Source organism: Tamandua tetradactyla, chromosome 13 (genome assembly GCF_023851605.1).
Source record: "Tamandua tetradactyla isolate mTamTet1 chromosome 13, mTamTet1.pri, whole genome shotgun sequence".
NCBI classification, from domain to species: Eukaryota; Metazoa; Chordata; class Mammalia; order Pilosa; family Myrmecophagidae; genus Tamandua; species Tamandua tetradactyla.
In genome coordinates this window covers 46,798,230-46,809,749 of record NC_135339.1, presented here as the reverse complement: position 1 = coordinate 46,809,749, position 11,520 = coordinate 46,798,230, and the positions used below count along the sequence as shown (strand labels likewise).

General features: G+C 36.9%; 1 long non-coding RNA gene across 1 annotated transcript in view; it reads left to right on the top strand.

Moving 5' to 3' along the window:
• Positions 1-801: 801 nt before the first annotated feature.
• LOC143653123 (uncharacterized) overlaps positions 802-11,520 on the top strand; it is a 374,619-nt gene continuing 363,900 nt past the window's right edge. The window contains exons 1-2 of the long non-coding RNA XR_013161112.1: positions 802-907; positions 1,270-1,406. This is a non-coding gene — a long non-coding RNA (uncharacterized LOC143653123). The remainder of the gene's footprint in view (positions 908-1,269; positions 1,407-11,520) is intronic.

Genomic DNA, 11,520 nt, shown 5'->3' with positions numbered 1-11,520 from the left:
AATTCTCTAAGTTTGTATATTATAGTTAGTCCATATGAGTGAGGCATGATAATATTTGTCTTTTTTTTCTGCTTTTCACTCAACATACAGTCCTTAAGGTTCATTCACTTAATTGCATGCCTCACAACTTCACTCCTTCTTGCAGTCACTCAGTAGTCTGTTATAAGACATGACTTCTTGACTCATACATTGTGGCAGGGGACTCCATGGCTAACTCGTATTTATCTTTTATGTTTCAGCTTGGGTACCACTTGTGGGAAGCCTTTCCTGTCCTCTTATAACTAGTTTTGGTACCCTTCCTATGTGTTCCTCCTTACTTGGTCCTATTTGCTTGCTTGTCTTCCCTCCTAGATTTTAAGCTATTCAGGGTGGGAGTGGGGTACCTTTCAGAGTGCCCTCGGCACATAGTGGAGGCACCATTAATATTTGTTGAATGAATGAATGGTTAAATCTGCATTTAACATAGATCACTTTGGCAGTATTCTCATACAGAGCTCACAGATGCCCAAAATGCAAGGCCATGTTCCCTTTTGCTTATTTGTTTTCACTGGGTAGTTAGTTTGGGTTGTCCTTTTGTAATTAATTTAATTTTTGCTGTCTGTTTTTTTTTAACAACATTTAAAAATATTGTCATTTTCAAAATAAAGATGAGAATGTAGATGCAACTACATCTACATTTTTAGTTCAAATTAATTAACTTGGGACTTACTTTTGTTCATGCAGGCATTGATGTAAAGGTTTTTAATATTTTCTTGTCACCAGTATTTTAAAGCATTTTCATTAAATCACTGTTTTCCCTCAGGAAATCCTAGGAGTACCTCATGCAGTGGAACAGAGATATGATGCTGAATTCTTTAAGCAGATCAGAAATCAGAATATTGTTCTCTCAGCAAGAACTTATGCTCGGGTAATTTCTGATTTCAAAATAAAGTAATTTATGATTTTTAACAGCAATTCTTTGAACCATGCAATTAGTGTTCTCATATTATTATATCATCACATTTTCTTTTTTGTCATTTTATTAATAAACATAGAGAAAATAGCATAATTTTAAAAAATTGTGTTCATTATTTTGAGTTTATAAAGAATTTTTACAATATTAGATTGAGAAACTTGATACAAATTAGGGAAAATCAGGTATATTTCCTATCACTTCTTATCAGTGTTGCACAAAATGTTAGTTTTAAGTTTTTGAATATTGTCATCCAAAATCAGTCCAGTATTTCTAAGATTCACAATGAAAACTTGCCTCTTACCTTTTGTGTATAGGAAAGTAATGCTCAGGCCCTAGAAATCCTTTTTACTTACCATGGATCAGACCTCCTTCCTCATCGCCTTGCAATTCTCTCAAACTTCCCAGTGATGACTTCTCCATATGAATATTCTGTTTTGCTTCCCGAAGCCTGGTAAGTAAATATCTTGACTGAACTTCAACTTCGTTTTAAATGATAATGATTTTTTATTCTATGCTGAATATGTTACATTAAAAAAATAATTTATTCAAACTTTTCTTTTTTGGTAATAAAATTATTTCAACCTTATTTTTAAGTGAGTCTGGGGCCAAAACGTGTCTAGTAGAGCAGGATCACCTTAATGTAACCAGGAAGTAACTTTCCCTTTTGTTGAAACTTCTTGATTTACCACTATTTCCTCAGTATGTACTATTCTCTGGTTAATTAACCAGTTTTTGGTATCAAAACATCTGTTTCCCTTAGCTGTATCTTTTAGATAGAAATTGGAGTATAATTTTAATAACTTGAGGTGGTATGGCCCAAGGATCCAGGAACTTCTAAATTCTGCTTTGCCCAATTAACTCTTTCTCTCTCTGATATCCCAGAGGTTGCTATACATATGATGAACAAAGACATAGTTGGTCATTCTTGACATGCGAACATTCTTGACATGGTTACAGTCAATGGCTAACTGTATCATCACATAGTTGTGTATTCAACACCATGATTGTTTTTTTGAACATTTGCAACTCTCCAGCAAAAGAAAAAAAAAAAAAGAACTCATACATGCCATACCTCTTACCACTCCATTTCACTCACTACTAGTATTTCAGTCTACTCAATTTATTTTAACCTCTGTTTTCCCTATTGTTTATTTTTTTATCCATATTTTTTACTCATCTGTCCATACCATAGATAAAAGGAACATCAGACACAAGGTTTTCACAATCACACAGTCACCCTGTGAAAGCTATATCATTATACAATCATCTTCAAGAAATAGGGCTACTGGAACACAGTTCAACAGTTTCAGGCACTTCCCTCTAGCCACTCTAATACATCATAAATTAAAAAGGGGATATCTGTATAATGCGTAAGAATAACCTCCAGGATAGCCTCTCAACTCTGTTTGAAATCTCTCAGCCACTGACATTTTATTTTGTCTTATTTCTCTCTTCCTCCTTTTGGTCAAGAAGGCTTTCTCAGTCCCATGATGTCGGGTCCCGATTCATCCAAGGAGTTCTGTCCCATATCACCAGGGAGATTACACCCCTGGGAAATTTGTCTCATTTCTCTCTTCCCCCTTTTGGTGGAGAAGGCTTTCTCAATCCCTTGATTCTGAGTCCCAGCTCACTCTAGGATTTCTGTCCCATGTTGCCAGAAATGCCTATACCCCTGGGAGTCATGTCCCATGTAAAGATGGGGAGGGCAGTGGGTTCACCTGCCTCGTTGGCTGAGAGAGAGAGAGAGGCCACATCTGAGCAACAAAAGAGATTTTCTGGGGGTGACACGTAGGCGTAATTTTAAGTAGGTTAGCCTATTCTTTGCAAGGATAAGAATAATAGGAAGAACCCCCAAGACTAAAGGCTTGGCTTATTGATTTGATTGTCCCCACTGCTTGTGAGAATATCAGGAATTCTGCAAATGGGGAAGTTGAATTTTCCCCCTTTCTCGGCATTTCCCCAAAGGGACTTTGCAAATATTTCTTTATTTGCTGTTCAGATTACTCTGGGATTTATCAGAGCATCACACTGGACAATCCTACAAAATCTCATGCCCTATTCAAGGTTCCATGTATTTATGGTGTTCAGTTAAACACTCCACATAAGTTAAATTAGGAAAATGCTCTAGTCAAGATATAAACTTTGTACCAAATAAACATTTTTTTGCTTTAGTCTCAAAGAGAAGTTGAAGTTTTAAAATATTAATGGCCATCTATTTTAACATGCTGCAATATTGACGGTCCTTTGTTCTTCTTCATGCCAAACAGTTTTTAATTTGTACATTTAGTCACTATCATTGTATACTCTAGGCATTCCAACATTATACCATCTCAGTCTTTATTGTCTGTCTTTCCTTCTGGTTTCATTTGTGCACCCAGCCCTCCTCCCTCTATCATTCTCACATTCAGCTTTATTTGGTGTACTAACATTATTGTGCTATAATTAAGAAGTATTGTGCTATCCAATTTCTGAACTTTTACATTCAGTCCCATTGCACAATCTGTATCCTTTTAGCTTCAATTACCCAGTATCTACCCTATTTCTATCTCCTGATGATATCTGTTCTTAAATGAAATTCTCCAAGTTTATTCATTAATGTTAGTTCATATCAGTGGGACCATACAGTATTTGTCCTTTTATTTCTAGCTAATCTCACTCAGCATAATGTCCTCAAGGTCCATCCACATTGTTACATGCTTTATGACTTTATTCTGTCTTACAACTGTATAATATCCCATTGTATGTATATACCATGGCTTGTTTAGCCATTGGTCTGTTGATGAACATTTGGACTGTTTCCATCTCTTTGCAATTGTGAATAATGCTGCTATAAACATTGCTATGTGAATGTCCATTTGTCTCCTTACCCTTATGTCCTCTTAATAGATACCTAGCAATGGTATTGCCAGATCATATGGCAATTCTATACTTAGCTTCCTGAGGAACCGCCAATCTGCCTTCCACAGCGGTTGTACCATTTTACATTCCCACTGACAGTGGATAAATGTAACTCTTTCTCCACATCCTCTCCAGCACTTGTTTTCTGTTTTAAATTGATAATGGCCATTCTGGTGGTGTGAGATGATATCTCATTGTAGTTTTGATTTGCATTTCCCTAATAGCCAGGAAGTTGAGTATCTTTTCATGTGTCTTTTAGCTATTTGTATTTTGTCTTCCTTGGAGTGTCTATTCATGTCTTCTGCCCATTTTGTAATTGGGTTTTGTCTTTTTGTTGTTGCATTGAACAGTCTCTTTATGTATTGTAGATACTGGACCCTAATCTGATATGTTGTTTCCAAATATTGTCTCCCATTGTGTAGGCTGTCTTTTTGCTTTCTTGACAAAGTTCTTTGATGCACAAAAGTGTTTCATTTAAAAATTTTTTCCCCCATTCATCTAGCTCTTTCTTCAATGCTCATGCTTTGTGTGTAAGATCTAGAAGCGGCCTCTTATTACAAGTTTTATAAGAAATTTCCCTACATTTCCTCCTAAAAGTTTTATGGTCTTAGAGCTAATGTTTAGGTCTTTGATCCATTTTGACTTAATTTTTGTATAGGGTGTGAGTTGTGGATCCTCTTTCATTCCTTTGTATGTGGGTACTCAGTTCTCCAAGCACCATTCATTGAAGAGACTGTTCTGTCCCGAGTGAGTTAGCTTGACTGCCTTATCAAAGATCAGTTAGTCCATAGATGAGAGGGTCTGTATCGGAACATTCTATATGACTCCATTGTGTCAGTGTATCCGGCTTTATGCCAGTACCATGCTGCTTTGATCACTGTAGCTTCCTAATACACCTTAAAGTCAGGAAGTGTGAGACTTCCAACTTCATTTTTCTTCTCAGGATATTGTTAGCTATTTGGGGTGTCCTGCCCTTCCAGATGAATTTGGTTATTGTTTTTTCTATTTCTGAAAAGTAAATTTTTGGGATTTTAATTGGTATTGCATTGAATCTATAATTCAATTTAGGTAGAATTAATATCTTAACTATATTTAGTCTTCCAATACATGAACATGGCATGCCTTTCAATTTATTTAGGTCTTCTGTGATTTCTTTATGCAATTTCTTGTAGTTTTCTTTGTATAGGTCTTTTGTATCCTTAGTTAAATTTATTCCTAAATATTTTATTTTTTGTTTGCAATTGTAAATGGAACTTTTTTCTTGTTTCTCCCTCAGATTGCTCATTACTAGTGTATAGAAACACTATAGATTTTTGAGTGTTGATCTTGTAACCTGCCACTTTGCTGTACTCATTTATTAACTCTAGTAGTTTTGCTATGGATTTTTCAGGGTTTTTGACATGTAGTATCATATCATCTGTAAACACTGAGAGTTTTACTTCTTACTTTCCAATTTTGATGCTTTGTATTTCTTTTTCTTGTCTAATTGCTCGGGCTAGAACTTCCACCACAGTGTTGAATAACAATGGTGATAGTGGACATCCTTTTCTTGTTCCTGACCTTAGGGGGAAAGTTTTCAGTTTTCCTCCATTGAGGATTATGTTAGCTGTGCATTTTTCATATATTCCCCTTATTGTGTTGAGGAAGTTCCCTTCTATTCCTATCCTTTGAAGTGTTTTCGACAATAAAGAATGTTGAAGTTTGTCATATGCCTTTTCTGCATCAATTGTGATGATCAAGTGGTTTTTCTGCTTTTATTTTTTTATATGGTGTATTACATTAATTGATTTTCTTATGTTGAACCATACTTGCATACCTGGGATGAATCCTACTTGGTCATGATGTATAGTTCTTTTAATGTGCTGCTGGATTTGATTTGCAAGAATTTTGTTGAGAATTTTTGCATCTATATTCCTTAGAGAGATTGGTCTGTAATTTTCTTTTGTTATAGTATCTTTGTCTGGCTTTGGAATGAGGGTAATGCTGGCTTCACAGAATGAGTTAGGTAACCTTCCTCCCCTCCTCTTCAGTTTTTTTGAAGACTTTGAGCAGGATTGGTGTGAATTCTTTCTTGAAAGCTTGTTAGAATTCACATGTAAAGCCATCTGGTCCTGGACTTTTCTTGTTTTGGAGCATCTTAATGACTGATTCAATTTTTAAATTTGTGATTGGCTTCTTGAAGTCATCTGTTTCTTCTCGAGTCAGTCTCGGTTGTTCAATCCTTTCTAGGAAGTTGTCCATTTCATCTCTGTTGTTTAGTTTATTAGCATAAAGTTGTCCATAGTATCCTTTCATTATCTCCTTTTTTTCTCTGCAGGGTTGGTGGCTATGTCTCCTCTCCTATTTCTGATTTTATTTATTTGCATCCTCTCTTTTCTTCTTTTTGTCAACCTTGCTAAGGGTCCATCTATTTTATTGATTCTCTGATAAAACCAACTTCTGGTTTTGTTGAATTTCTTGATCATTTTCATGTTCTCAATTTCATTTATTTCTGCTCTAATTTTCATTTTTTCTTACCTTTTGCTTGTTTTGGGGTTAGTTTTCTGTTCTTTCTCTGGTTCTTCCAAGTGAACAGTCAGTTCTTCAATTTTTGCTCTTCTTTTTTTGATATAGGCATGTAAGGCAATAAATTTCCCTCTTAGCTCTGCCTTTGTTGCATTCCATAAATTTTGATATGTTGTATTTTCATTTTCTTTTGCCTTGAGATGTTTACTGATTTCTCTTGGAATTTCTTCCTTGACCCACTGGTTGTTTAAGAGTGTGTTGTTGAGCCTCCATACATTGATGAATTTTCTGGCCCTCTGCCTGTTATTGATTTGCAGCTTCATTCCTTTACAATCTGAGAAAGTGTTTTGAATGACTTCAATATTTTTAAATTTATTGAAACTTTCTTTGTGACCCAGCATGTGGTCTATCCTTGAGAATGATCCATGAACACTTGAGAAAAAGTTGTATCTTGTTGTTGTTTGGTATAATGTTCTATAGATGTCTGTTAAGTCTAGTTCATTTATTGTATTATTCAAATTCTCTGTTTTTTTATTGATCCTCTGTCTAGATGTTCTGTCCATTGAAGAGAATGGGGAATTGAAGTCTCTATCTATTATGATAGATGTGTCTGTTTCTCTTTTCAGAGTTTTCAGTGTTTGCCTCATGTATTTTGGAGCATGCTGGCTTGGTGCATAAATATTTATGATTGTTAAGTTTTGTTGATTGTTCCTTTTGTTAATACATAGTGTCATTCTTTGTCTCTTTTAATTGTTTTACATTTGAAGTCTAATTTGTTGAATATTAGTATAGCTCCTCCTGCTCTTTTCTCATTGCTGTTTGCATGAAATATCTTTTCTCAGTCTTTCACTTTCAACCTCTGTTTGTCCTTGGTTCTAAAATGCGTTTCTCCTATAGACAGTATGGGTGGGTCCTGCTTTTTAATCCATTCTGCCAGTCTATGTCTTTTGATTGGGGAGTTTAATGCATTAACATTTAGTGTTATTACTGCATGGCAGTACTTTCTTTTGCCATTTTGTGTTTTGGATTTATATGTCCTAATTTTTCTTCTTTTTACCTTTATTGATAGTCTTCATTTCTACACTATTCTCCACTCCTTTCTCTGCTTTCTTTTCCTGTCTGCCTTTAGTGCTCCCTTTAGTATTTCTTGCAGGGCCAGTTTCTTTGTCACAAATTCAGCCAGTGATTTTTTGTCTGAAAAGATTTTAATTTCCCCCTCATTTTTGAAGGACAAATTTGCTGGATATAGAATTCTTGGTTGGCAGTTTTTCTCTTTTAGAATCTTAAATAGATTATACCACCATTTTCTCACCTCCATGGTTTCTGCTGAGAAATCTATGCATAGTCTTTTTGGGCTTCCTTTGTGTGTGATGGATTGCTTTTGTCTTGCTGCTTTCAAAATTCTGTCTTTGACCTCTGACATTCTGACTAGTAAGTGTCTTGGAGTATGGTATTTGGATCTATCCTGCTTGCGGTACATTTTACTTCTTGGATCTGTAATTTTAAGTCTTTCATAAGCATTGGGAAATTTTCAGTGATAACTTCCTCCATTAGTCTTTTTCTTCCTTTTCCCATCTCTTCTCCTTCTGGGACACCCACAACATGTATATTTATCTGCTTCATATTGTCTGTCAGTTCCCTGAGCCCCTCTTCCTATTTTTACATTCTTTTCCTTATATTTTCTTTTGCTTGTTGCATTTCAGATGTCCCATCCTCCAGTTCACTAATCCTATCTTCCATCTCTTGAAAACTTTAACATTGTAAGTTTCCGTTGTTTTTTTCATCTCTTCTACTGTGCCTTTCATTTCCATAAGTTCTGTGATTTGTTTTTTTCAGAAAAAAAAATTTTCTTCTTGTTTGTTCCTTGCCTTCTTTATATTCTCTCTCAGTTCATTGATTTGATTTTTGATGAGATTTTCCATGTCTACTTGAACATCTGACTTAATTATTTCAACTCCTGTATCTCATTTGAATTGTTGGTTTGTTCCTTTGGCTAGGCCATATCTTCAGTTTTCCTAGGATGACTTGTTATTTTTTTGCTGGCATCTAGACATTTAATTTCCTTAATTAATTCATTCTGGAAATTGTTTTCACTTTTTTTACCTAGGATTTTCTTGCTGGATGGCTTTGTTGCCTGCCTGTTCTTTGACATCCAGTTCAGCTTATTCTAGACCTCTACGTTAATTGTTGTTTAACAGATCAGAATTTTTCAGTTCTTCTTTTCTTGTTTCTTGCTCTGCCTGTATGGTGCCTTTGTTTTCCCCTTAGAAGGGTCTACATAGGTATCATAGACTGCAGTCAGGTTTTCCCAGACCAGACTGGCCTCCTCTCAGGATGAAAGAGTCACCTGTGTCGGTTTTCCCTGAGGTGAGACCCAGCAGGTTGAAAGACTTTCCTGTGAAGTCTCTCGGCTCTGTGTTTTTCTTATCCTGCCCAGTATGTGGTGCTTTTCTGCCTGCAGGTCCCACCAGCATGAGGTGATGCAATACCTTTAACTTCAGAAGACTCTCCCTGCTGGGGCATGGTGGAGACAGAGGAGAGGTTGAAGGCTGGCTTTAATTGCTTCCTTGAGGGAGGGATTCCACCTGAGCTGGGCCTCACCCCTCTCCTGGGGAAGGCACAGCCTCCAGGTAATTGTGTCCTTTCACCTGACCAGCTTCTGTGTCTCTCAGCCAAGCTTAATTCCACTCTTGCCTTGGGCAGTTGGAGCCTGAGAAGTTTTGCAGACTTTGAAAAGAAAACAAAAAAAATCCTTTTAGAGCAGTTCCCCCATTCTTCGGGGTTTGTTAATCAAGAGCTTAAGTTGGTATGTTGCTCTATGTATCTCCAAGTCCTATGTGCCCCCTCTTTTATTTTAGGGTCCAGAGCTTTTCAAGTATTATCTTCTGCACTACCCAAAAAAAACCTCTGATTTTTTTTTCCTGTCAGCCCTGCCCTATCTGCGCTGGGGCAAAAACTAGTAACTTTAGCTTTTATTTAACATTTAACTGAGCTGAGGGCCAATTTTCAGTAGTCAGAATTTGTAAATTAATTCCAGATTTGAAGCTTGGTTGAACATAGCCCCTTGCTGATTGTAAAGTCTCCTTTCCCTCCAGGAACCAGCCTGTGGGGGGAGGGGCACCGCCCTCCATGACTTGGGGGACTTACGGCTCTGGGTGGGATTACAGCGGGTCCATCTTGTCCAGACTGGTGTCCGCTGTGTGTCCGGTCACTGATGTGGCCCCAGCTGTTGTTCTGTACTGGTTCTGGCTATTTACTAGCTGCTCTGGAGGACAAACTATATCCCACACCTCACTAAGCCCCCATCTTGGGCTCTATCCCTTTCATTAATTCTTGATCCTAAGGTATTTCACTGTCATCACATTCAGTATGTGTTCTTCAGTGATATGAAATACTGGCAAACCTGAACTTATAATGTAGTATAATAAATCATACTTGTAAGTGACCCATTTTAAGCTGAGTTCCTGTTTTTGCTGGATGCAATATTGCAACTTTGAGCTTCATAAAAAGTAAAAATTAAAACAAAGATTTACATTTATAACTATTTGTTGTATATAAAACATCAAATGCTAAGTGTAAAAGTTAGTACATACATGTTTTCTTTGGAGAATTTTTCTGTATTGACTGTTTTAGTTTATTTTTGTACTACTGTAACACGGTTTGAGGATGCCTTTCTTTGCAGATAACTTTCCTTGTGGCATAAGTATTCTTAATTGTTCTGAGGTCCTACAGTGTTTCTTGTTCAATATTGGGATATCTATGCGAGAGCCAGGTGGTGATGGAGGTGGAGGCAGTGTTTGTTCTTACAGTGGAGGTGGTGGGTGAGGGGTGGTGGGGGGTGGCTGTGGTGGTTGTGGTGCTGGTATAGGTGGGGGTGATGCTTGTGGAGATGGTGGTGATAAAGGTAACAGTGGAAGAGGAGAAATATGAGGATACAGAAGAGAAGGTAGTGGTAAAGGAGGTGGTGGAGGTGGTAGTGGAGGTGGCAGTGGTGGGGGTAGTGGTGGAAGGTAGTGATAATGAGGTGGAGATGGTGATGCTGGTGGAGGTGGAGGTGGTGCTTGTGGTACTGTGGATATGATGCTTGGGGTGGAGATGCTGGTGGAGGTGTTTCATGGTAATAAGGATGGTGGTCGCAGTAGTGGCAATAGTAGTGTAAGTGGTGTTCTTAGTGCTGTCAGCGGTAGGGCTGGGGGTATAGAGAGGGGCAGTTTTTATGCCAGAGACTTCCCTACTCATTTCTGCCCTTTTTTGTTGATTCAAGCACTTCTGTGTAGAACAGGTTCTCTCAGTTATTTAACCATTTTTCTTGAAATTCTTCAGTGTTTCTCCATTGGAGTTTGTGGCTTCTCTTAAACTGAACTGGTCTCTTCTGAACTCATCCTTTCCTCCTGGACAAAAACTTATTTCTTATTTTCAATCCTGTTTTTAAGCATGTGGAAAAGAGAGTGCCTGGTGGAAATTGTTGCTTATTTCTATCTCACAAATCAGATCACATTTTTTATTACTGTTGTTTGCCTTGTCTAGATGTCATTTTTCTCAGGATGGTATCAGCAGTGTTTATTGCAGTTTTTAGATATTTGCAAATAGGAATTGTGGTCATTGATACAGTATTATGTATCATAAGATAGATCTTGAAAAGTTAACAGGGTGGAATGTATCTTGTATTTCACTACTTAGGAGAAACCTTCTTGTTGGTGTTAAAAATAATGATGCTTTTTTATAATGGTCGGTATTTACTGAATGCTTTCAATACACTGGATACTGTTCTAATGGTTTTATATGCATTCACTGAGATAAATACTATTATTATCCTTAATAAGGAAATTGATGCAGATTGAATAACTTTATCAGGATTACACAGCTATGTAAGGTTGGTGTCACAATGTTAGCAGAGGTGAGATTTCTAAGAGCATAATCTTTATTATTATGGTTTAGATCCAAGAAAATATTTGGTGTAGGCTTTGTTTGATAGTATTACAATATTGTTTTATTTTGCTAAAGCTGCTAGGAAGCAATATACCAGAAATGGGTTGGCTTTTACAGAGGAGATTTACTAGGTTATAAGTTTACAGTTCTAAGGCTATGAAAATGTCCAAGTTAAGGCATCCAGAGATTACTTTCACTGAGGAAAGACCAGTCATGTCCGGGGTTTCTCTGTC